The 21,604-nt window shown below is 40.1% G+C and overlaps 1 long non-coding RNA gene across 2 annotated transcripts in view; it reads right to left on the bottom strand.

The window, feature by feature from the left end:
- Positions 1-1,182: 1,182 nt before the first annotated feature.
- Positions 1,183-21,604, bottom strand: part of LOC126176936 (uncharacterized) — a 45,190-nt gene continuing 24,768 nt past the window's right edge. Inside the window, exons 2-4 of one of the 2 annotated variants that reach the window (XR_007535713.1) lie at positions 17,416-17,526; positions 3,015-3,142; positions 1,183-2,656 (exon numbers count right to left, since the gene is read on the bottom strand). This is a non-coding gene — a long non-coding RNA (uncharacterized LOC126176936). The other variant, XR_007535712.1, reaches the window with a different exon arrangement.

Genomic DNA, 21,604 nt, shown 5'->3' with positions numbered 1-21,604 from the left:
TAGGCAAACAATAGCAGTGACCGGTGCACCATGTCGAAAGTGCTGCATTAGCATGGTGCCTCTCTATCTTGCTTTGTGGAGACACACATTGTTGGTGACACATGTTGACATCCTCTAACATTCATCTACCATATCTGGGTAACCGCAAGGATTGGTGCACTGCCGAGCTGCCTCCCCAAAACACCTGTGGTACCAGCACCAACGTGATGAAGCTGCATCACATCTGCATAGATTATCCTTCCATTACTTCATCTGATGTTCATGAGTACGCTCGCAGTGATGTTGAAATGTGTCCTGATCTGCCAATAACTTCAAATTTAGCCACTCAACCTGATCTACCAACGCTTCCATTCTTTTTTCATGCGCTGGTGTGTCTGCACCTGTCACACATGATTTGCTTCTGTGTTAATGTCTGCTGCTTCAATACTCATTAAGTGACTTCTATTGGATACACCTTCAATTTTAAAGCCTGCTGGAATTTTGGACATGACAGTCGCTACTGTATCAGCTTTCTTCATTAGTTTGCATAGTGGAAAATCATGATGTGCTGTCACAACTGAGTGGATGCAGACCACGAATTTATGGCGCCACAACACCCATAGTGACTGTTCTGGCAGTAACTCCAGACCAGTGAGAGCACACTTAAAGCTTGCAATACCTGTGATGGTGATCTGTTGCCAATCAGCTCCTCATCAAAAGCTTTTTGCAGGTGAATCCCCAGCACAAAAGTATATCATCACACCCATGTGTCCTTTATCGGTGAGTAGGAATGTTGCCCTAGAATATCTTTGATTCACTATACAACTGTCCCTTCTAAGTTATTAAGTATTTGTCTTCATCTGTGCACACACCTTGTTGCTGAAGGATGGCTTCTATATGTGTGAACCACATCCATGGACAGTTATGTCAGAACTGTGGGAGCTTGGCATGGAGCCTGTCAGTTCGTGCTGATTACTTTCGGCTACTATTCACTCCAGTGCAGCTGAAGTTGTGGTTAGCACTGCCTTAACTTCTGTCTCCATCAAAAGCAGCAGCATGTCTGCTGTCACTGCCGTTGTTACAAAGGAAAAAAAAAAAAAAAAAAAAGTGTTTCAGTTCCGACTCTTTTTTATCAAATCATGTTGGGGTCACCAATATGGGTAATCATGCTGCAAATAACATAATTACCATGTAATTCACATGTGCCAGTAATCCATAAGTCTTTATTGAAATTCAATTGATAACTACCAAACATTCAAAGAATAATACATAAATATTACAATGCTAAAATGCTAATTAATGTTCCTTGCTGCACTAAAGATCCTTTCTCTGTCTTTTGCTCCAGCTGTACACACAGTGCCGAATGTTGTCACAGAGACATGGTTGATATACATTATCTGTCACATTAATGCGACCATCACCTACGTTCGACATCGATATGCAAATAACCACTCACAAATTACAAGTGCAAGCACTAACAGTGGAGGGTATACAAAGCTTTTTGGGGGAGACACTGAAAACAATGATTTCATTATCATAACGTGGAAATGGAATTATTTATCTGACTTCTGCAAGAGAACGACCACCGGCTTTTGGGCCAAGGGTGGAGGCATTTCCTAAACGGCTAAGTTTGTAATTTATTTGCTTGTTGTTGTGGTTAAAGTACACAGCACATGGCAAAATGCTGCTATCCAAAACCGGCACCAAGGCAAGAGCTGTGCATCATAGGCCATAGATAACAGGGGTGGATGGCACCTGCAGATGTGTGTAGAGAAGAACATATGAACAGTGTCTCCTCAACGACTGCTCAGTGAATGTTGTTGCATATGGACCTCCGCAGAACTTGCCTGGTTTATGCATCCATGCAATTCTAATTGTAATCCATAATCATGAACATAGCTCCTCTATTTTCTGAGAAAACTGAATGCGAGGAAGGTGTAACAGTGACAAAGGCTGGAATTGCACACCAGTACCATGACTGGATGTCCACTGAGTGGCAACAGGTGGCCTTTCCAGACGCATCACATTCAGATGAACCATATTTTATGCTCCGGCAGACAGATGAAGACTGGCATGTATGGTGTGAAACATCTGAAAGCAAACACTGGATGATCACATCATTCTGGAATGCACAATGGATCACCGTAATTATGCATATATCCTTGACCATGTCCATCCTTATTTGCAGTTTTTTTTTCCTTGGAACAATGACATGTACCAGCAGGACAACACAATGTGTCACACAGCTCCCAGCTGTATGTGTGTGGTTTGAAGAGCACCAAGATGGGTCTGCTGTACTCCCCTGGCCACCAAACTCCCCAAATTTGAACAAAATCACGAATTTGTGGGACTACCTTGATCAGGCTGTTCACACCACTGATTCTCAACCAAGAAACCTAGCACAGCTGGTCACAGCACTGGAGCTGGCACGGCTCTACACACCCCTCGGCAACTTTTAGAACCTCACTGACTCTCTTCCTGCATGTTTCACAGCAGTCCACAGTCAAAGGTGGTTATTCAGGTTTTTACAGATGGTCACATTAATGTGACTGGAAAGTGCACTAAACAAATTAAAAAAAACTAATTATAACCAAGTGTGTAACAAGAATGACATTTGAGGTGAAAGTTGCTTCTTTTTCCTTCTTCTTTTGTTTAAAAAGGAAATCAAATCATTTACCTGAAACACAGAGAGTGAAAGACATAACTGGTGTTGAAGTCCAAATGTGTGTTTTTTACAATTATTTATTAACAAAGATATAGATATTATACACAAAAAGCCTTAAATATAAATACAGTACAGTGCTTTGTTGCCAGTTTGCTTCCTACAACTCCTACCTGTAGTTGAGATGCCTATTAACAAATTCAGAGTGATGAGACCTATACATATATTTGATTTATACATCACTTTACAACTATGTCACACAAGAAGTAAATAAATCACTGTTTGATTTACATCATATTCAGGTTTGCTTTTATTAAATGACAACTGGGCTGAACTAGGAACACAACAGATAACATTACTTTCTACTTTTTACTTTTGCTTGCGAGCTTCTGGCAGGCTGCAGCTGCACGTGCCTTCTGTCCGTGTCGGGCACAAAGATGACGTAGAATAGTGTAAATCGAAGTGGGATGAATGTTCATGCTGAGCAATTCTAGGAGTACCCTAATACAAATAAAGATAAAATAATATTGAAAAAATTAGCACAATTTGAATTAACAGAAGATTACAATGCAAGAAGCAGATCACAGAAAGGAAATGGCTACAAATGTAAAATTAAATGGATTAATTTCTTGCAATCAACACACACAAATTTTTCCACATTCACATTTCTAGAGTGACTTTCAGGACGCTTCTCTAGAATTTTATCACGCTGATTTATTGTTGCTTTTCTCAATGAACTTAAGACTTGTAATGATATTAGCTTCTGGCTAATGTAAAAAATACTTTTAAAAATGTTTACTTGATCCTAAAAGACTTTAAGTTTGGCTAATCAGCCCACTTTTAACTCAAAATGTCAAGAGGAACACCATAAATACAATACATAATTATTGTCTCACCGAAGACCAATGAAGAATGAGTACATGCTCTCTAGTTACGCATGAATAGCTATAGTCATTCTGTGTCAAGCAGTCCCTTCTCTGTGTGGGATGGTACATTTAATAATAATTGACAATGGTTGCACCTGCAGGAGTGGCATATTGAATGTCAAATCACCACTCTGCAAGCCTCATTGGGTATTATCTCATTGTTCCCTGCTGACACAAAGCAGTCAATGCAGGGCAGGAACATCATTACTGACTGAAGTTTGTAATCAAACTGTAGATAGTTGTACCACCGAGCACTGTTGCTGATGGTCATATGGGCGAGAATAACTACTACGCAGTATGTCAGATAGGTATCTGCAGAGTTGGACAAAGATCATTATTGGACTGCACTGCTTCTTGAATTGGCCACTGGATCATGTCTGACAAAAACTCAGAGCGAAAACAATGAAGTCACAAGTCAAAGATCTGTCGGTCACTAAATAAGATTGGACAGTACTAACATACACGATAACCTGTTTACTGTGACATGGACATCAGGCTGAACATCATACTGAATTTATAACTGACACACGTCACTGATATAGAGATACATAATATGCTGCTGCTGATGGATTATAAATCCAAATAATAATGAATTTCAGTGCAGCTCATGGTGTTTACAAGATGTTCTTTAACAAATATCTAAAAACTGTGGAGCAAAACGCATTCAAGGCATTCAACATTTTTACAGGTAAGTATTACTACTTAGTGTAAAACACAGGCATACTCCAGAGATCCAGTTAAACATAATCAATGCAATATATGGCATCATTATAGTCCCCAAAGACTGAAGAAAAAACACATGCATGTGCACATGCATGCATGCGCACGCGCGCACACACACACACACACACACACACACACACACACACGCACACACACACACACACGCACACACACACGCACGTGCATGCACTGTTGTCTCTGGGCAGGAAGGTCCTACTGTGTCTGACAGGAAACATCACCAACCTGATCTCTTATTTTAAGGAGATAAAAGCACATTTGCAAGATATTAGTTTCAGAAATCAAACCCACAAGAAAATTTGGGCCATAATTACAATAGTATGCAGTTACGACCTTCTGAATGCACAGCTTTTAAACATTTGCATGTTCTCACTCGTCCCAAAGCAGGCTGCATCATCACTCACTCCCTCCTTTTTACATCCCTGCTCTACTGTGCCAATGAAGCTGTTTGAAGACTTGGACTGTGGTGAAAGGGCAGCCTGATTATCATCATCGCCATCCTCATGTAAGGAGGCTTCGAATGCCAGTCCACTATTTTGCCTGGCACATGAAGTTATCTATGATTTCTACAATGAAATTGAAATATATAGGTAATAGCACAAAGAAAGCCCCATACATTTTCGTTTGCCTTGTATAAAAGTTAGTAAATAACCAGATACAATGATGCTTCTTAGATACGACTTACAAGGGCTCTCATTCTTCAACATTTAAACACAGCAATTTGATCTTCATTCTCTAACACCCCTGGAGGTGCCACATTATCCCTTATTCGTTCACCGACTTTGTAAACACAAACCTTTTACTCAGTCCAATGTACAGTACTTCACACTTGGTCATTAGGTGTCTGCATTGGGACAGAGTGAGTGATAAACACTGTGCATGAATGTTTAAAAGATGTAGGTTCAGAAAGTCATAACTGCATACGATGAGATTATGGCCCAAATATTCACATGAGATCTTTTGGCGGGGCTGATATCTTTGCATGTGTTCTTTTTTCTCCTCAAAATAAAGAGGTCAAATGATGATGTTTCCTTGTGAGGTGAGCAGCGATCTCAGCTGCGGTGGATAGTGGGCATATAGAAGAATCATAGGAGTGGGGTGAAGAAGGTGTAGTAGGTTAGGAGCAGGAGAAGATGATAGTGTTGCCTGTGGGAGTGTGCACTGACATGGCAGGGACAGGATAACTAGCAGCTAGGTGCAGCACTGGGAGGCTGTCCTGGGGGAGAAGGGCAGAAGGGAGAAGTAGAGAAGAGGAAAGGACTATGGAGGTGCACTGGCAGGATAGATTGTATATGTAGGGCTGGAGTGACAGCAGGGAAGGGGACAGCGGCAAGTAGAGAACAGTTTCTAGTGAAAGTCAGCACCCGGGGTTTACGTGAACAAAGGCTGCATTGCAAAGACTTCACCATGTCTTCATCGACCCAACAAGCCACCTTTGTTGACATCAACCTCTACCTCCAGGATGCCTACATCAGTACCTCTGCCTACATCAAACCTACCAGCCATCAATAGTACCTCCACTTCAAGAGCTGCCAACAATTTAACACCAAGAAGTCTCTCCAAACAACCTAGCCATCCTCCTTTGTCACATCTGTAGTGATGAGCAGTCCCTCTCCAAATGTGTCAAGGGTTTCACTGAAGCCGTTAAGAGACCAAAATTAACCTTCCCACCTTGTCCAGAAATTGATCTCTCTCGTCTCCCCAGTCACCTACTGATCCAACAACCAGCCACAAAGGAGCACCCCCAACACTTAGTACACTTAGTACCACCCAGGACTGGAACAAACTGAATCATATTCTCCACCTGGGCTTCAATTCCATCTTGTCATGCCTTGGAATGAGAAATATCCTGACCAACCATCCCACAGTGGCATTCCACTTCCCACACAATCAATGCAGTATACATGTCAATCCATATGTCCCCCCCCCCCCCTTCCCAACTCCTTGCCCCTTGGTTTCTATCCCTACAATAGACCTAGATGCAAATCCTGCCACTACTATCTACTCCTGCCCTGTCAATGGTGTCTTCTACTTCATGAAAGGCACGGCCACCTGTGAAAGCAGCCATGTGATCTACCAACTTAGCTGCAACCACTGTCTAACATTTTAGAGGATACGTAAGAAGTTGCTTCCTGGATTTAAATGACCATAAGTTTTGCGACTGTTGATATTTATTAATCAACATTGATGTGTTTTGTTCCAGTATCCCTGAGAATACCCTGACTGTCCATAGCACCTTCTTATGGAGAACGACAAGATGGCAAGAAAGCTAACGTTACAGAAGAGCGTAGTTCACTTCACTGCTTGAAGTGTGATCCGCAGTCCTTGTTCGGAGATGGTGGCAGGGTGTTCATGGCTCTCATGCTACACTTCATGCTAAAACCATTTAGATTTGTCTCACCAAGGTAATGACAGCTGGGTCAGTTGTGGATAAACCATGAGGAAGACGACCTTTGGTGGCACAATCTCCAGAAAGTGTGGCAGCAATGAGGGATGTCTTCACATGCAGTCCTGGTAAAACAACAACCAGGCAGCTTGTAAGAGCGAAATCGGCAGTCCCATGGTGTGTGTTGTGTTAAAGAATCACTTGATCCGGAAACCATGTTATGTTCAGGAATTATCGTTGGAGGATTGTGACAGGTGGATGGAATACGAGAAAATTATGCTGCCATGGCATAACAACTGACCTGATTTGTTCAAGAGCAGTTGTGTGTGAAATCTTATGGGACTTAACTGCTAAGGTCATCAGTCCCTAAGCTTACACACTACTTAACCTAAATTATCCTAAGAACAAACACGCACACACACGCCCGAGGGAGGACTCAAACCTCCGCCGGGACCAGCCACACAATCTCATTTCCTAATTTTCATAGCTCTCCCCAAAACTGCTTGGGTCACATTACTTCCCACCAAGTCCTTTTTATTTACTGTTTCTTTCAAGCATTTTTTTTGTGTCATCCAGTAATTGGTCTACAGTGAACCTTTACTCATTTTCTCTCTCTTTCAGTTTCTTCAGTGCTCATTCATTGTGTTCAATATACACTTTTTCAATCTTACTCTTCACAGTTGCTTGTGATAATTTTTCTTCTTTCTGTTCTTGTTTCCTCAGGTCTTCCTCAGCCACTCTCTTCTAATCTTTGCAGTACTGCTTGTATCTGACATGAGCTGTAAGTGCCAACTGAAGAAGTTCCTGAGTGATGATTACAAAGTGAGCCTTAACCTTAAACACATTTATTAGAGCATCTCTTACAGTCAAATAAGCATCCAAAGTTCTTGCACACACATCTGCAGCATCTTCATTCTACATGTTCCCCGACAATGGGAACCCCTTTCCACACCTGTGCTGCTATGCAGAAGTCTAAGTACAGCCTTCATGATTTATGTAACAGTAGGGGATTTTTTTTTCCTCCAGAGGTATACATCTGCTCAAAAAAACTGACTAACTCTTGTAAACATCCACTGGCTCCTTGTCTCTACTTGATTCTTCTTCCTCTAATGTTAGTTACTCCCTTCATCAATTAGCACATGTACAATGTACTCTCAACTGGGAGAACTGAATCTAATTTCACTATGTTGTGTATGATCTTTCTTTCACCCTCTTTGCAGGATGCAAAGATCAAACACACCACAACACAGGTTTATCCAAACAAGAATTTTCCAAGATATAAATACAAGCACACACATAGAGCTTTCCAGCTTGCTTAGGAATTTAGCATTTTTCTTGAGCAATTAGTTTCTTGATAAATTCAATGTCTCTAGTGTCAAACACTATGTTTTTCACTGGTGAGTAATATTTATCACAAAATGTTTGAAGACTCAACTGAGCACCACTAACACAAAATAAATTCATGTGTTTTCCACAAAAATTGTGAGTTCACTGTAGAACAGATGCATTAAAGGCTCTCTCTTTAGGGAAAAAAACAACAACAAAACAACAGTGAATTGTGAACATGTAAGCACCTGTACAAGCAAATAATTTCTGCTCTGGAAGTTTTGTCTTTTAATAATTTAACTATATTCTTGTAATTCAGAGAACCCATCAACTTGCTTTTGTGCTGACTTATGAACTCTTGAAGGTATTTTTCAACAGTTGGCTATTGTTCTAAGTCTCTTGCCATCTAGTTCTAATGTCAGTACAAACTTGTTAACAAAATCATAAAGCAGAGAGTTCTCAATGGCATTTTTAATTTTTCAATCCATCTGCAACATAAAACATTACTTACCAGCCACAAACTTTTTTATCGCATAAACTTTTCTTTAAAAACTATGCATAAAACTGACTATATAGACCAATCTGAAAAATACTGACTTTTACTGATTTTACTGACCATTTTCGATCCCTGCAACAATAATAAATATGTCCAATTAATCTGGTTCAATATCCACGCATTCCTTCAGTTTACTCACGATCAATACTCAATTGGCCTTTTACTCATCCATCAACACCTTTCACAAGCTCAATTCTTCTGTAACGATATGATGCACACTGGTTTTCGGAGTGTTCAGAGTGTCAACTAACAGCTGAACACTCATTCGATGGTCTGCTCTCAACAACCCATGCACACAAACTACACTGACGGATGTCCAGAGTGGGGATCATTGTCCCCTTCCTGGTCTCCCTAAGACATCTTCACCTACTTCATGATTTGTACACAGGAAAGAGCAGACTTCCTGAAGACCTATGCAGACCTCAATCACCCGACTAAAGTATTCACCATGATGTGGTATCAAAGCAGGGGTGCACTAAATGAGCAATCCTGGCACCAAATACTCAGAGAAGACTGACCTGGCCTGCACTGCAAAGTTGAAGAGCCCCACCCCCCTACCTAATTTGAACAGCTCGAATGTACTGCAACCTGTTAGGGAGTGGCAAAAATATATACTACTTGACTTCTGGGAAACAACTTGTAAGCTTCAACTAACAAGAAAAAACAGTAAAAATTTAATCACGAGAAGTGGAAACAAGGAAGTTGCACAAACTTCCAACTGGGCTGAAGAAATGCTTAAAATGACAAAAAGCTGATGTGATGCTACTGGTCACACTGTAAGTACTTCCGGTCATTTACAAAAGGGATAAATTACACTGGAGAACGCTTTTTTTTTTTTTTTTTTGGAAACTCAAAACAGGAGTGCACTAAATAGGCAATGCTGATATTAGCAATGCTCGGAACAGACTGACCCAGGTTGTGCTGACATTGCATAGCTGAAGGTCTTCTCCCTACCTCTCCCCTCCCCCCCCCCCCCCCCCCCAAACCCCTTACCCACCATCACCTAATCTGAACAGAGGCATGTTCAGTGCTCTCACTGGCAGAGTACATTTGTCTGCTAGGTCAGAATTTGAAAGAGTATTCCAGTCAACAGTGTCAAAAGCTTTCTCTAAATCTACAAATGCTAGAAACGTAGGTTTGCCTTTCCTTAATCTATGTTCTAAGATAAGAAGTAGGGTAGACTTCACAAAATGTATTATGATAGAATCAAGCAAGACTCACATCCTTATGCTATGAGCTGTGAAGATTCTATTTGAATTTATTTGTGCATCATAGCTGGCAGACAGTGTTCCTTATATATAACTACAGATTATTGCTAATTATCAAGTTTACACAGATGAGTAATACAATTACATTTAAGAGATGGTACATTTTAACTACAATTTGATTAACTGAACGATAGTTGCTGCACAGCAACTAGAGATCTTTTCCTGCCACTTTTCCCATTACACTTCCAACAGGGAGGACGGGAGGGGGGGGGGAGGAGGGCAGGAGGAGGTGAAGTATGCAGGCATTGCCCCTTGCTCCTCCAGATTCTGCCAGGTAAATGCCACGAAAGACATAGGTGCAACCAACAGGCAGTTACTTGCAGCCGTTTTCTGTAGGGACTACTTCAACTTCAGAAAGGGATCTCTCAAACAGAATTTTCAAAAAATCATTCTAATGAAAGCAGTTTTTGGGAAGTGCCTGGCTCTTATAAGGTATTCTGAAATGGTGGAGGACAAAAGTAATATTAACAGTCTAATTTTTGGTGTTGATTAGATTGAAGAGAGACAGTGAACTGCTACGTGGCCACCCAGAAGTTCAATAGCTGAGTGGAGGGAAGATCTCAAATAGAATAAACCACAGTTTAACAGGAGAGAGCTTATCTCTCCAAAAACTATTTTTCCCCCACTACTCCACATTCATTCAGTTTTACAAGTGTCGATGAAGATACAGTGCAGCAACATTACTTTTTATATTTTATCATAGCATATTTCACTGTATTCTCCTTCCTATTCCTGTATTATAGCATTGTCATGTAAACTGCTTATCACTGTTACTTATTTGTAACAAATAGTACACTCAACAAACACACAACATTTTGCCTCATTTTAAGTCATGTTCGTATACTTTTAGAATACATGAAAGAGAAATAATTACTGCTATATGTGGGGAAAATATGAGGAGGAGGAGGAGGAGATTAGTGTATTAGTGTTTAATATCTCATAGAAAATGACATTAGAGATGGAGCACAAGCTCAGACTAGGAAAGGATGGGGGTAGGAAATCAGTTGCGCCCTTTCAAAGGGACCATCCTGGCATTTGCCTGAAACAATTTAGGGAAATCACGGAAAACCTAAATAAGGATGACCAGATGCGGGTTTTAACCCCCATCCTCCCAAATGTGAGTCCAGTCCCGAATGTGAGTTTAGTGTGCTAAGCACCACACCAAGTCACTCGGTTGGGGAAATATGAGTATCTATTTAAGATTTTTTGGGAACTGGCTTAATCTCATTTTCATATGATTGCTATATTATATTCAGAATATCTATAAAATAGTTAAGATAAAAAAAACTGGTCTTGTTTACTTTTCCTCTCTTACTACTTACCACCGCAAACCTTCCTCTTATTACTCTACAAAGACATGTTTTGTACTACAGACAGCCACTTCTGTACATTTCTGTGTACATATGCCCCAAGATCCAATAAATGAAGCTACTCTTCACATATTTACAGCACAATCTGTATTTTCTATTAAATATTATTGAATGCATGTGTCTCTCTAGTACTTCTGTCCAATTCTGTATTTCCTCTTTCCTTTATCCAGTAGATATTCTGATGGCACCCTTAAAATTATTTTTACTTATTTCTCTAAACCTATTCACCACAAAAATACCTCCATATTTCATATGATTGTTCAAACTTTGGTGAAGAGCTTTCCTCTATCATATATTCTTCAGGCAGCTTCTGGCACACATTTATGTACCATATGAACAATATAGTGACAAAAATACAAGTTCATCTAGTTCTGATGGTGTTTCCAATAGAGTACAACAGATTTGCTGCATATAACAACCCGTCTTATCTGAAATGTATAATGCATTGCTAAAGCAAAGCCTTTTTCCAGAGACTGAAATATGCCATTGTCAAACCCCTCTATAAGAATGGTGATAGGAGTGATGTCAATAACTGCTGACCTGTTTCACTGCTGCCATTGTTTTCCAGAATTTTTGAGAAGATGCTAAATTCTAGAACAGTACAGGGTTATTACAAATGATTGAAGCAATTTCACAGCTCTACAATAACTTTATTATTTGAGATATTTTCACAATGCTTTGCACACACATACAAAAACTCAAAAAGTTTTTTTAGGCATTCACAAATGTTCGATATGTGCCCCTTTAGTGATTCAGCAGACATCAAGCCGATAATCAAGTTCCTCCCACACTCGGCGCAGCATGTCCCCATCAATGAGTTCGAAAGCATCGTTGATGCGAACTCGCAGTTCTGGCATGTTTCTTGGTAGAGGAGGTTTAAACACTGAATCTTTCACATAACCCCACAGAAAGAAATCGCATGGGGTTAAGTCGGGAGAGCGTGGAGGCCATGACATGAATTGCTGATCATGATCTCCACCACGACCGATCCATCGGTTTTCCAATCTCCTGTTTAAGAAATGCGAACATCATGATGGAAGTGTGGTGGAGCACCATCCTGTTGAAAGATGAAGTAGGCGCTGTCGGTCTCCAGTTGTGGCATGAGCCAATTTTCCAGCATGTACAGATACACGTGTCCTGTAACGTTTTTTTCGCAAAAGAAAAAGGGGCCGTAAACTTTAAACCGTGAGATTGCACAAAACAAGTTAACTTTTGGTGAATTGCGAATTTGCTGCATGAATGCGTGAGGATTCTCTACCGCCCAGATTCGCACATTGTGTCTGTTCACTTCACCCTTAAGAAAAAATGTTGCTTCATCACTGAAAACACTGAACGCATCCTCTTCCATGAGCTGTTGCAACCGTGCCGAAAATTCAAAGCGTTTGACTTTGTCATCGGATGTCAGGGCTTGTAGCAATTGTAAATGGTAAGGCTTCTGCTTTAGCCTTTTCCGTAACATTTTCCAAACCGTCTGCTGTGGTACGTTTAGCTCCCTGCTTGCTTTATTCGTCAACTTCTGCGGGCTACGCATGAAACTTGCCCGCACACGTTCAACCGTTTCTTCGCTCACTGCAGGCCGACCCGTTGATTTCCCCTTACAGAGGCATCCAGAAGCTTTAAACTGCGCATACCATCGCCGAATGGAGTTAGCAGTTGGTGGATCTTTGTTGAACTTCATCCTGAAGTGTTGTTGCACTGTTATGACTGACTGATGTGAGTGCATTTCAAGCACGACATACGCTTTCTCGGCTCCTGTCGCCATTTTGTCTCACTGCGCTCTCGAGCGCTCTGGCGGCAGAAACCTGCAGCTTCAGCCGAACAAAACTTTATGAGTTTTTCTACGTATCTGTAGTGTGTCGTGACCATATGTCAATGAATGGAGCTACAGTGAATTTATGAAATCGCTTCAATCATTTGTAATAGCCCTGTATATCACCTAAGCAACAGTAATATCCTCAGTAAATCACTATTTGGATTTCAGAATACTTGTTCTACTGAGTATGCAAATTACCTGTTCACTCATCAAATTTTACAAGCATTAAATAATAGAACAGTGCCGAATTGTATTTTCTGCAACGTGACTGTATGAATCACAATATTCTCATAGATTAATTGAAATTTTGTGGGACTGAGGGTATAGCCAACCAGCAGATAATTTCATATCTAACGAAAGGAAAGCAAAAAGTTGTTTAGTAGTTCAACCAATATAGTCCAGGGACATTATTCTTCTGGGAATGAATCATGTATGGTATTCCCCAAGCTCAATATTAGATACACTACGTATTTGTAAATGATCTTCTGGCTACTAAACAACAAGCAGAATTAGTTCTTTTGCAGACAATACCAGTATTGTAACCAATCCAAGCATATGTACAAAAACAGTAGAAATGGTAAATAATGTTCTTAAAAGTATTGTTGACTGGTTTCCTGTGAATGGCCTCACTCTCCATTTTAAAAAGTCACAGCATAGTCAGTTCTGCACACCTACAGGTACTGCAGCAATGACAAGTGTAACACATGGTGCAGAATAATAAATAGGGTGGAAACTTCAATATTCTTGTGCATTCATATTGATGAGGATTTAAACTGGAAATCACACGTTTCAGAACTCATCAAACAGCTTATTCCAGCCACATTTGCACTTAGGATCATTCCATATCTTGGTGAGGAACTAATTATTAAGTTGCCACATTTTGCATATTTTCATTAGTAAAGTGATACGGAATAATCTTCTGGGATAAATCATCTTTAAGAAAGGAAATCTTCATTGCTCAAAAAATGTGCTGGAAAAGTAATATATGGTGCACACTCATGTTCATGTTGTAGATATCTGTTTAAAAAGTTGAGTGTTCTGACTACTGCTTCACAGTATATTTATCTCCTCATGGAATTTATTGTAAATAACCTCCTGCAGTTCGAAAGGAACAATGATGTACATAACTACAATACCAATAGGAAAGCTAGATTCATTACTCCACATTAACGTTGTTTTTAGCACAAAAAGGTGTGCACAATGCTACAACAAAAACTTTTGATAACTTACAAAAAAAGAAACTAAAAAAGTTTCTCCTGGACAACACCTTCTATTCTGTAGAAAAATTCCTATGACTGCAATGTGGAAAGGAATTACTGACTCATATATATCTGCGTGTATACGCGGACAAGAAAAAAAATTCCCGGATTTTTCCCAGATTTCCCGGTTAAAATTACACTTTCTCCCAGGTGAAAATACACTTTTTCCGTGTTAAGTGACAGTATACTTCCGCTTCTGTGGCCAGCCATAGCTCATCACGTAATCTCGACAGCCGGTGACAGCGGATCTTCTAGCATAGGATACGTGATGTAGTCAGCCGATAGCAATATCACTGTTAAGTAGCACGTACACACAAATAAGAAAAGTTAATGGTTTAAATTAACATACACAGCGTTACTACAAGAAAAGCAAAGCTTTCACATACAATATTGGTCTCGAAGATTAATAAGCTCCAAGAGAAGCTAAGCTTTCACACACATTTTCTTTTCTTTTTGAGCGTTTTGCACTTTAAGGTACATCACACAAATGTGTCAGTAAAATTTTTAATAAAGACATAAATGTCTGATCTTCTGAGCTCGAAATTTTTCTAAATGTACGTCCTCAGATTTGATTTTTAAATGAGAGTCAAACGCTCTGTGATTTAAGAAATTCATCGTACATTCTCGCACGTAATTCATCTTGCATAAAAGGAAATTTACTTTGAAAGTACCGCTTTTCTAACAACCATTCGCAATATTTTCCCGCGACCTGTTAGAAACAGGTTCGTTACCGCAGTTGCCAGAGAGCGCCAAAACAGGCGTCACCGCGCTTGCGCAGCTACGATGATGCAGGAAGCCCGTACGTTCCTAGGTGTAAAACATTAGAAGATCTTACACTACGTTCTAAAAGAAACAAGACATCAGAGGATACACAAAGAGCATCGGAATTTCGTGAACCATACTAAAATGCGTAATTCGGCTTAAATACACATTCGTATGCCCAGATTCGGATGTAAATTTTCTTGAGTACTGGTACTGTATTATCTCATGTTTGGTTCTTTATTATGGCATAATGCCATACGTGCTAGAAGACGAAAACACGCACTTTTTAAATGCAGCGAACAGTTGACACTAGCCCATAGTATGGAATTAAACACTTCGCTTCAAATAAATTGACTGCCCCAGCGGAAAAGATTAATAAAAGCCAAATTTCTTTAGCAAACCGACAAAAATAACTTCATTGTTCTGCAAGGCGATTGATTAATGCTTCACTGTCAGAAAGGGGGAGATAAAACCTGAAACTAATAACATATTATAGACTTCCGTAATTATGCGAAAGTATTTTAATTCATTTGACAGCTCACGGCCATAGATATCCGTTTTGTTTTCATTTAATGTGAGAACAACAAATGAAGAGGAAACAGCAAAATCACTAAACGTAAACACGGGTCATGTGGAGACTCCCCACTACAACTCAGACTGCTCTGTGGATCAGACCCGGATCTCCGATATTTCCGAACCGGGGCAATATTAGATAGTGGCGTCCAACCACACGTTTGTAGCCAGAAGCGGGAGAAGGTACTAGCCCGCCCGCAACTGCTCAAACGAATCTAAAGTAAACAGTTGTGATGTCACGCTTTCGGAGGCAATTTGTTGCTATGAAGCATTGCATAGTCCTCCCAAAGCCTTTGACACACTGAAGTTGGCAAACGCTTGTATGAGCACTGTGTTTTATTGTTGAATATGGAGTATTTCCTTTGCGACTTTAGTTTTATTTTTCGTTTTTTTTTCCTCTCGTTCATGTTTTATTGTTGCAGTATTATTCTGCAGAAGCGGGATACAGTAATATCCTTTCTTAGAGTATTGGATCTTACCCGTCAAAATCACAAAAATTTAGCCGAAAACTAAAACAATGAAAAATTCCCGGATTTCCGAAAAATTCCCGGGTCGTATACACCCTGAAATATATGTAAAACCAATCGTGCAAATGATGGAAGCAATTTGAAACTAACATCCATATCTACATGCATACTCTGCAAGTCACCGTTAAGATACCCAGGGGAGGGCACCTTGTACTTGTACTACTACTACTACTACTACTACTACTACTACTAGTAGTAGTATTACTACTACTAGTAGTAGTATTACTACTACTAGTAGTCATTCCATTCCTGTTCCACTAGTAACTGGAGCTCGGGAAAACAACTGTCTATGTGCTTCCATACAAGCCGTAATTTCTCTTATCTTGTCTTTGGAGTCCTCACGCGAAACATGTGATGGCAGCAGCAGAATAATTCTGCAGACAGCTGCAAATCCCACTTCTCTAATTTTTCTCAATAGTGTTTTATGAAAAGAATGTTTTATTTCCCCCAGGGGATTCCCATTTGAGCTAATTAAGAATATTCCTGACATTCACTTGTTGATCAAAACTAACACTAACAAATTTAGCGGTGGTCATGCTTCAATGTCTTCCTTTAATCCGACTTGGTGAGTATCCAAAACTCCTGGGCAGTACTCAAGAATTGGTCACATTAGCATTATATTATGGTCTCCTTTAGTGATGAGATACATTGTTCTAGAATTCTCCCAGTAAACCAAAGCCATCCATTTGCCCTCCCTACAACTGACCTTTCATGCTAATTTCACTTCATATTACTCTGCAACATTAGGCCTTGATATTTAATCGATGTCACTGTGTCAAGTAACACACTGGTAATACTGTATTTGAACAGTACGCCATTGTTCTTCCCAATCATTCGCATTAACTAACATTTTTCTACATTTATACAAGATGCCACTCATCACACCAAACACAAATTCTAAGTCACTGGACAATGAAAAATTCCCATAGACTACCAGATCATCGGCACGGCAAATAGTCACAGACTGCTGCTCACACTATACAGCAGATCATTTATGTATATAGAGAACAAGAGCAATCCTATCATAGTTCCCTCTGGCCCTCCTGATGATATCCTTGTCTATGGCAAACACTAAGTCTAGGAAAGGGCTGCACCAAACATATTGTGACAGTTGTGCATTTTGTAGTGATGTTTTAGCAAACCAGTTGATTTCTGTATGTACTACAATTGTATGGCATTATTTGTGTCTTTTTTGACTAACAAATCTCTATATTTTTATTTCTGTTGTCACCTCACTGTAGTGAGTCAAAAAATTCGCAACAATTACCTGATTATTTCTGGTTGCATTTTTATTCCCGCAAGTTCCGTCAACTGTATAAAATCACTTTCATAGGATACTGAAGTATGTCCACTTAAATTGCTCATCTTTATGTTATATCTGAAAAAATAAGAAAATGCAAATATTTTATGTAACAGAAAATAAATATACATATGCTTAAAACCTAAGATAGTAAATACTGTCTCTCTGTTTATAAAGTTATTGGAACACTGGATGCAATGACAAAATAAGGGCCAAAATATAACACTGAAACAGACAGCTGAATCAAAGCGTTTGAAATGCGGTCTTGTAGAAGGATGTTGAAAATTCAGTTGACTGATGAAGTGTGGATTTTTCTGTAGAATTGTTGATTAAAGGAGCAATTGAAAAAAACTGACTAAAAGGAAAGACGGCGCAGTGGGACTTGTGCTGTGATACCAGGAAATAAGTTCCTTGGCACTAGAGGCAGCTGTGTTTAGACAGTTCCAAGTGATTACATATTTCACACTACAGATTTTACGCAGAAAAAAATTGACCAATATGTAGCAAACAGATCTGTAAATGAGCATCAAACCAGATACAGTATATGCTATACCTGGACAGAAAGAATGAAGTTAAGACCCAAATTGCTATGTTTTACCAAGGAGTCCAGTTACGTAATAAACTTTCAAAAGAGGTAAAAAAGCTTTAAAGAACTAGGAAAATTTAAAACATGTCAGATAAAAAGGAATGCTCGATATTAGTTGTCAGCTTTGGCCGGTGAAACATGCAGCAAGCACTGTAAACAACATGGTGACTATAACACCGTGTAAGTGGTGATTACTTCACACAGCCTAATCTGAAGATCAGTGTCACCACAAGCACGTGTTTTACTTTCACATTTGTAGGCTTTGCCAACTCCTAACTAAACTGTCACATTCCAACCTAACCTAGAGCTCAGGCTAAGCTACAGATCAGTCAATCATTATAAACTTTTTTTCCCCACATTTGTTGGCTTAGCCAATTAACAACCAAATTGTCAAAACACACATAAAAATGGTGACATCACACCAGCCATTAACATAATGTTACTGGTCAAAGTGAATGACCAGTATTGAATATTCCTTGACCCAACATGTCTTAAAGCATCTTTACTAAAAAATAGTTTTTAGTTAGTTAAAGAGTTCCTGCTTGACCACTGTATTTCAAAAGAACTTTTGTTAATTAGTGCTTCAAGTGACGATTTGCTAGTCCATGGCAGCTGTAAATTACGCAGTTCTCCTGTGGCAAAGAAATGTGTCAAATTTAAGTAAACCTTTTATTCATTTATGTAATAAAGTGGACTAATATTTCAGGTGTTTTAATACCATGACACTTCTCCCACAGTAATCAAAGAACCCACAGTTGTGGCCAGACAAAAGTGGTTTCACCTTGTCACAACAAATGGTGACAATGATCGCCAAACAGTCTCATACATAATTCACACCAGCTGTCTGCCTGTTGTGCACTTCTTTTTTCTAAATTTTGTTTCTCCGCTTCTAGTCAGTTGTATTTGTGAATGTACTATATTTCAACATGTCTGGCCACAGGAAATGTCTCTAACCAATCTTGCACACTTTCAGGAACAGCCGATAGAATGCTTGCTGCTCACTGTTGGACAACTGATATCCTTACTACAGAAATAAGCAGCAACACTGGCAGTAGCTGCTCCAAAATTTTGATAATACCACAACCAGGAAAAAGGGACTACAGGGCACAATTAGAGGCACACTTCACTGCCCACTGTCCGTCGGACAGCATAAAAATTGCAACTTTGGGCTCTGATGTTGTCTAATTATCAGCAAGAGTTGTTGCCCAGGCCCACTGCCCAACATTCAAACGCCGACATGTTATCTTGGTTACCGGTTTGTACCGACACACAGCATTTGACTCGTCAGAGGAATCATGTTTTCAAATCTATTCTCAGCATACTGAATGTCTTCAAAAATTTTCTCTCAACTTTTGGCGTGCTGCCACAGCAACTGTTTCTGACACAGTTCTTAGTTGTTTTGCAATATGTGTGTCAGGAGTATCCAGGGAGTTGGGCAGGATCTCTCCCACCCAGTGGCACAATGCTATTTTTTGCATTTTCACGCACTTGTGCTCAGTCAAATGTTTTACTATTGCCCACAGAAAACAACAATGCACAGGCTGTGATTCCTCAAAACCTACAATGAGAAGTTCTGTCTTTATTGCATTATGGACATTTGGGTATAGTTGGCAAAAAGCAACTCGCCTGCTGTCATTGCATGTGGCAGGCCGCAGATGCTCAAATTGAGCAGGGGACTGCTTATTGCAAACTTGTGCAGAAAATCAGTCAGTTCAGCCACTACACTTTTTTGAGTGGCCACATCCATCCGGACTGACAGTGCATTCACATTGATTTTGTGAGTCCATTCTGGAACATTCAGTACTTACAATAAGTTTCCTTTCATTGTTCCCATAACATCTGCCATTACTGCAAGCACAGTATTCTCTTTGTCTTCTATTTTTTGTGCTGGAGGTTTTCCTTAGGTCATTGTCTCTGACAGTTGTCCACAATTCATGTCAGCCAATTCCGACAGCTATGTGCCAACAATGGCACACACCATGTGATCACTGCACCTTTTCACCCACAGTGAAATAGAGAAGCTGAATAGTTCGTTCAAACACTGAAAAGACACATCGTTCCTCCCACACACGGGAACAGGAACTGGAATTTCTTTGTCTTCCTGCTGCTCCTTGTCACGGGAATGGAAGTAGCTGGCACAATTGTTACATGGTCGTAGACACTGTACCTTGTTACATCTTCTGTGGCAACCACAGAAATAATTCATTCCACCAGGTTGGAAAAAGTTTCAGCTGCAGGATGAAGTCTTTGGCAATACACAGCATTGCAAGCATGGGGTTGTTACCAACGTGATCGGACACTTATGTCGTCCACTGTTTGGCTGGATTTCTGTGATGCCACCACAACCAGCTGCATACAAGTATGTTCATGAACATACTGCAGAATGTTTGTTCACAGACTCGGCACTTCACTGGGGTGCTCATCCACAGTCACAGCCATCTCATCACCAGTCATGGCCGGCATTATCTACAACAGTGCTCAATAAGATGGAAACACCGCCAACGCTGATATCACTGGTGCCAGTTCCTGCACAGCTGCCCAAACCGATGTCTGTGTATGAGCCATGCCCAGGTCATTATGCTGCTCCAGATGATCCGTTTGCCTTGCATGTCTCTGGATGTGAGTGTGCACCCTGCATATGGTATAAGGTTTTATGACTGGTGTTCCTGAACGCCCTCACAGTTGATACCGGGGTGTGGACATGGAGGCACCGTTAGCTATAGTTTCCCTCCCAGCTTCAACAGCTGTGTCCACATCCAGAGCTCCCCCTGCTATTGTCACGTTCATCCACCATACACGACGATGGTGCAGAGATTTGGGGGAGAGGAATGAGGTACTGTCCAGAGATTGTGGTGTCACACGAAAGTCAGCAAAGCGAATCAATATGACAGACATCAGTGAGGGCTCACTGAAATCCACAGTGGGATATTGGAGGCACTCAAGAAGATAATGCCTCCCTCGCAGTCACAGCAGCAACCTCACACTGAGTTCAATATAGAGCTCAGCCCAGTTCGAGACCTCAACTTCAGCTGTCAATAACATCAAGAAGGTTAGTGTTTGTGAAGTTTTTGTCAAGGCTGAACATTGCACTTCAAGATAACAGTTTGTTAATTTGTGACGCTTTGCTAGCTCACGACAGCTGTAAACTATCCAGTACCTTTGTGGCCAAGAAGTGTGTCAAAGTTAAGTAAATCATTTATTCATTAATGTAATAAAGTGAACTAATATTTCACGTGTTCTAGTATGATGGGCCTTCTCCCTGAACAATCACAGAACCCATGGCTGTGGCTGGACGAAAGTGATTTCACCTGTCACGACAATATAGATATATTGCAAAAACAACCTAAGTCACATTGATCTCATTTTAAAAAAGTATGAAAAACAATACAGAATGAGGTGAAACTTAAACAGACGATTAAGCAGAACTCAATAAGTTTATTGTTAATATCCAACATCAATCTGGCATTCTATTTGTACCATAAAAGATTTTTTTTGCAGTGGATTTAGGCTGTTTTCGTCATCAATGCAAACTGCCAAAAACATTTCAAGAAATACAGAAACAAATTAACT

The sequence above is a fragment of the Schistocerca cancellata genome, chromosome 3 (assembly GCF_023864275.1).
Source record: "Schistocerca cancellata isolate TAMUIC-IGC-003103 chromosome 3, iqSchCanc2.1, whole genome shotgun sequence".
NCBI lineage: Eukaryota > Metazoa > Arthropoda > Insecta > Orthoptera > Acrididae > Schistocerca > Schistocerca cancellata.
Note: the sequence above shows the minus strand (reverse complement) of the source record. Positions and strands in the feature narration are given on the sequence as shown.